Here is a 6,409-nt window from a genome sequence, read left to right as displayed (position 1 = left end):
ACGCGGGAAAAGCGAGGGATGCCGAAGATGAGACTGGGAACACAGGGCCTTGACGCGGGATGCGGTCAGATCAACCAGCAAGGAGAGTTGATGAGGCCGACGACGTTCTTGAATTGGTGGCGCAGTCCTTGCAAGGAAAACACGGTGACCACGCGATTAGTAGTAGCAGTAGGAGAAGAATAGCGAGAAAACAGGGAGGAGGCGCGGTGAGGAGAACCTGCCGGTCAGAACGGCTTGACTGTGGGGGCCATGGCGTAGTGCTGCTCTGGGCCGGACGGCGCTGCTCTCGATCCATCCTCGATTGAGGCACAGGAGGGGGGAGGAGGCGTGGAGCAGCCTGCTCGAGCTCGTGGGTGAGGGCGGAGGAGGTCGCGGGGTCCTGCTGGAGCTCCGATGAAGATGGAGGTGACGGGGTCACGGAGGGAGGAACGAGTGGGAGGAGCTCCCTCTCGATCCCAGATCGAGTGAGCAAGGAGGCTCTTGATCGAGGCGGCGGGGCTCTCTGGTGGCTTCAAACCGAAGAACTCGGGCTCGAGATCTGGTTGGTGGGTGGAGGAATGAGAGGATCCTGAGGGAGAGAAACTGGCGGCGGCGGAGGGATTCAGAGGATGGGACAACTCCCCTCAATTTTAGGGGTGGACGATATATATGCATACGGTGGATTAGGTTAGGGCTACCTCGTCCCTCCGATCGTAATAGGACGGTCGAGAAAAACAAATATGTAGATAGTCCAATAAATAAACAAAGATGTTCTGAGGATGATCCGGACCCAATGGAGCCGACTGTCCGGGTTGGGTTCGGGACAACTTCCGGAGGCGCGCGCGAGGAGGGCCGCGGGCATAACCGAGAGAGGTTAGGTTGGGCCTAGTGGTAGGTAGAGGACTGTGCAGAAGGCCTCAGACTGAGAGAAGAGAAGAGAGAGAGAGAGACTCGGTAGCGGTTTCCAGAGACCGAAAACGTCCAACGATTTGACCGACTATATTATCGCTATAGTTATTCGTTGGGGCGTCAAACAGACTCCGAATGCGATGAAACTTAGAAGGCGGCCTATATACACTATAACAACACCACACGCCAACTTTAATCCCACTCCGAGAACATTTTCCGGCCACTTATTAAAATAATATTTCGGAGGTGCCGCGGGCGCATGTGAGTGTGGACGGGCTCAGAACGGACGACGGAAAGAACTGGGAGACCCGGACGGATGCATGTTTTGAAAACATGATGATGCAATGCGGATGATAACATGACAAGATGCAACACACAAGTGAACATGGCAAAGACAACGATAATTGGAAGACACCTGGCACATCGGTCTCGGGGCGTCACAATACTCCACCACTACGAGAGGATCTCGTCCCGAGATCTAGGATGGCACTGGAGAGAAAACAGAAGAGGAAGAGGTAAAACAAAGTTGCTTCTTCGACGAATGAGTGAAACCAAAGAACCTTGAGAGGTTAAATAATTTGAAAGAAGAATACAATGAAGATGAACGAAGTTGAAAACACTCCGTTAGAAAAGAGGAACAAGGAACATTACTAGAACCTTGTAGGTTGAAATATAGAAGAAAAAGGGTTGCAATGGACAACAAGTACATGCAAGCACTTAGGTAGAAATGAGATGTACAAGGAACGATAAGGATCAATTACGACAACACTCCGGTTGGAAATGGAAGCTAAGGAATATGAATTTGGAAAAATTATAGCACTTGGATGAGAGTCTGGTTAGAAGAGGAATGATAGACACAACACTCCGGTTAAAACAAGATATAGGAGGAATAAGAATGATATAATTTGGACAGCACTCCGACTGCAAATGGAAGGAATTGAACATGATCTTGACAAAACAAGATGATGGGTCGCAGAGAGCAATATCATGATGCCTCCAGAATGAAGGAATAGAAGTTAGATCATTGGAATAACAGAATGGATTTCGTCCAAAGTTTTCGTGGTGGGGCCCACACGGGCTCGATCGTACAGCACCGTCATGTACAAGGCAGTGCACATGACATACGAAGCGTCCCCAAGTCGGCATAGCCAAGAACTCTTTAAGACACAACAAGGCCACTGTAAAACCAACCGCGGATAGGCGGACCACTAGACATCGAACCCCAATTTCATATCATACATCTGTCGGAAAAGATATCCTAGGAGCTACTTGAATTCCCACTTATAAACTCCCGAAACATTCTGGTTATGCAATCAGGTGTTGGGGATACATGGGAAGCATAATATCTCACCCAAAACTAGAAAATCCTACATCTAGCTGTATCCATCCTTCAACACATAACCAAGAAACCTTCAAAAATCATGTACCTCAACCTTCGAAAAGCATCTATTATACGAGTTATGGCAATACTCCCGAACTCCCGCCCCAGTACTAGGTGGCGTCGAGGTTATCTCACCAACAACTGCATAAAAGAGATTTTCGATATCGGCGAAACTCAGGTATTCCAGAACTGCAATGATAAAATTGTGACGACAACACCTCGGAGCTCAACTCCCCGGGACACTGCCACAACCCCTAAATGTCAGGAGGCACCAAGAACAATGTTCTCCTCACAAGACTATCAGAATGATTCGAAGATACACGCGTGATCCTAAAAATTTTTAGTGAAATTTAAGGAGAGAAGAGTCAAAACTTCTACGTCAGGAGGCCTCACTAGAGGGACGAAGGGACTGAGGAGTAAAAAGAATCCTACTCTCCGATATATATAATCCTAAGACTCAAAACATTTTGTTCTAGACTCAACAACGCCAGCGATTTGATCAAGCAGGGGGCTCCTAAGCTGGGGAAGGCTCTGATTACCAACTTGTAACACCCACGATGCGGCTATATCTCCCACATGTCGGAGCACGACTTAGAGGCATAACCGCATAGTAGGCATGTCGCAAGAGGGGTAATCTTTACACATCCCATGTACTGAATAAGAAAGGGATAAAGAGTTGGCTTACAATCGCCACTTCACACAATACATATATATAGCATTACATCATCCAGAATACAATCAAGGTCCGACTACGGAACCAAATAAAGAAAGACAACCCCAATTGCATAGATCCCCGAGCGCCCCAACTGGGCTCCTCTACTGATCGACCAGAAATGAAACAACACAATGAACAAAATCTTCATCCAGCTCCCACTTGAGCTAGGTTGCGTCATCTGCACTGGTATCATCAGCACCTGCAACTGGTTTGGAAGTATCTGTGAGCCACGAGGACTCAACAATCTCACACCTGCGAGATCAAGACTATTTAAGCTTATGGGTAGGACAGGGGTAATGAGGTGGAGGTGCAGCAAACACTAGCATATATGGTGGCTAACTTAGGCAAATGAGAGAGAGAAGAGAAGCAAAGCATGGTCGTGAACTAGAAGTGATCCTGAAACTACTTATGTTCAAGCATAACACAAGTACCGTGTTCACTTCCCAGACTCTGCCGAGAAGAGACCATCACGGCTACACACGCGGTTGATGCATTTTAATTAAGTTAAGTGTCAAGTTTTCTCAACTGGACATTAACATATTCCCATCTACACGTAACCGTGGGCACGGCTTTCAAACGTTCAAACCCTGCAGGGGTGTCCCAACTTAGCCCATCACAAGCTCTCACGGTCAACGAAGGATATTCCTTCTCCCGAGAAGACCCGATCAGTCTCGGAATCCCAGTTACAAGGCATTTCGACAATGGTAAAACAAGACCAGCAAAGCCGCCCGAATGTACCGACAAATCCCGATAGGAGCTGCACATATCTCGTTCTCAGGGCACACCGGATGGGCAAGATGTTGGGTTGGCATAGACCCTGGTTGCCCAGGGGGCGCGAGACATCGCCCAGTTTGGACCAACACTTAGAGAAGCACTCGCCGGGGGGGGGTTAAAAGAAAGATGACCCTCGAGAGCGCGACTCCCAAGGGAAAAGTAGGTGGTGGAGAGGCAAATGGTAAAACCAAGGTTGGGCCTTGCTGGCGGAGTTTTATTCAAAGAGAACTGTGAAGGGGTTCCCATAACACCCAACCGCGTAAGGAACGCAAAATCAAGGAACATAAGACCAGTATGACGGAAACTAGGGCGGCAAGAGTGGAACAAAACACTAGGCATAAGGTCGAGCCTTCCACCCTTTACCAAGTATATAGATGCATTAATTAAATAAGATATAATAATGATATCCCAACAATATCCATGTTCCAACATGGAACACACTTCAACTTCACCTGCAACTAGTAACACTATAAGAGGGGCTGAGCAAAGCGGTAACATAGCCAAACAACGGTTTGCTAGGAAAGGTGGGTTAGAGGCTGACATGGCAAAATGGGAGGCATGATATAGCAAGTGGTAGGTATCGCAGCATAGCAAATAGAGCGAGCAACAAGCAAGCAAAGATAGAAGTGATTTCGAGGGTATGGTCATCTTGCCTGAAATCCCGCAAGGAAGAAGAACGAGTCCATGAAGAAGACAAACGGGCGTAGTTCGAAAGGATCCTCACAAACGCGACGTTATCGGAACTAACCCGAAAAAGCAACACCGGAAAGAAGCAAACAACATAGTAAACAACCATCACATAATCAACATGGCATGATGCACAAGCAAGTATGATGCATGTCCGGTTTAAAGAGGCATGGCATGCCATGGAAAAGTGCACAAACAATACTACAAATTAAGTGGAGCCCAATATGCAACGAGTTGCATATTGACGGAACACCACATGACTTATTTAGTTCTGTCTCGTTTATGTACCCAACAATATTAAATGTTGATTAACAGGGCAAGGGGTGAAGCACAACAAAACTACCTATCTAGGCAAGTTTAAATGAGGCCGGAACAACAAACAACATGTCCGGAAACGCCTCATGTGCATATTTTATGTTTTGGTACTGTTCTGCCCTAAACCCTATTTTAGAGTTTTTAAACATGCAAAGTAAAGCCACCATGTTAAACTAGGCATTTTTCTACCCCAATCACGTATAAAGTTTGGTAAGTTTGGAGCTACGGTTATTTAGTTATGAATTAAATCATTTTCGCATGGCATTTAAGCAAAATTAGACAAACATCATTTGAAACATTTCAAACATGATTGAAAGTCGGATATTATTAAACTAGATGAAATTCTAGTCATATTTCATATATAAAGTTTTTACATGTGATGCATAGTTTGTGAGATATTAAATGTATGAACATGAGGGACTTTTCTGTAAAACTGACATGTGTGGACAAATAGGAAAAACCTTCAGAACTGAAAAAAACGTAATGGGCCGAATCCGAGGCTGGACCAACAACACAGGGGGGCCGGGGGTTGGCGGCTGCTCACCACTGGGCCTTGGGGCCAGCGGATCTGGTGGGCTGAATCAGCGCCTTGGCAAAGAAGCAGGCTGGGCCTGGCGCTGGCGTGGTCAACGCGAGTGGGCGCGGGACAAGTGACCTGCTCCTCATAGAGGAAGCAGAGGCCACGGCAAGGCATGGCGAGGCAGAGGACGCCCGCTGGCAATGCGCTGGTCGCGCTGGAGGTGGCCGGAGGAAGCGGATCCGGGCGGCGAGGTAGCAGGCCGGCGGCGACGACTATTGTCGAAGGGGATCGAGGCGGCGTGGTCCTTCTCCGATCCAGAGTCTGGCACGGGACTAGAAGCAGCAAACGAAACAGGGCGTGGCGACGGAACTTGACGCGATTCCGGCGTCTCCAGGCGATGGAGGACGACGAGGAGGAGGCAGGGAGCTCGGGGTAGGAGACCTCGGGCGTCGGCTTGCCGGAGCCCACGCAGGCGACCTTGAGAGCGAACAGCAGGTCAACGCAGGCGGCTACTCGCTGCAACGCAGGGACGAGGTGGCGCTGTACTTAGCGCGATCTCCGGTGACGAGGGAAAAGCGAGGAAGGCCGGAGATGAGACTGGGAACGCAGGGCCTTGACGTGGGATGCAGTCAGATCGAGCAGCAAGGAGAGTTGACAAGGCCGCCGACGTTCATGAATTAGTGGCGCATTCCTTGCAGGAAATACACGGTGACCACGCAATTAGTAGCAACAGTAGGAGAAGAACAGCGAGAAAACAGGGAGGAGGCACGGTGAGGAGAACCTGCCGGTCGGAGCGGCTTGATGGCGGGGGCCATAGCGCGGTGCTTCTCGGGGCCGGACGGCGCTGCTCTCGATCCATCCTCGATCGAGGCACAAGAGGGGGGAGGAGGTGCGGAGTAGCCTGCTCAAGCTCGAGGGTGAGGGCGGAGAAGGTCGCGGGGTCCTGCTGGAGCTCCGATGAGGATGAAGGCGATGGGGTCACGGAGGGAGGAACGAGTGGGAGGAGGTCCCTCTTGATCCCAGATCGAGTGAGCAAGGAGGCTCTCGATCGAGGCGGTGGGGCTCTCTAGTGGCTTCGAACCGAAGAGCTCGGGCTCTTGCTCTGGTTGGTGGGTGGAGGAATGGGAGG

This window comes from Triticum urartu, chromosome 7A, assembly GCF_056163025.1.
Source record: "Triticum urartu cultivar PI428250 chromosome 7A, HENAU_Tu73, whole genome shotgun sequence".
NCBI lineage: Eukaryota > Viridiplantae > Streptophyta > Magnoliopsida > Poales > Poaceae > Triticum > Triticum urartu.
Note: the sequence above shows the minus strand (reverse complement) of the source record.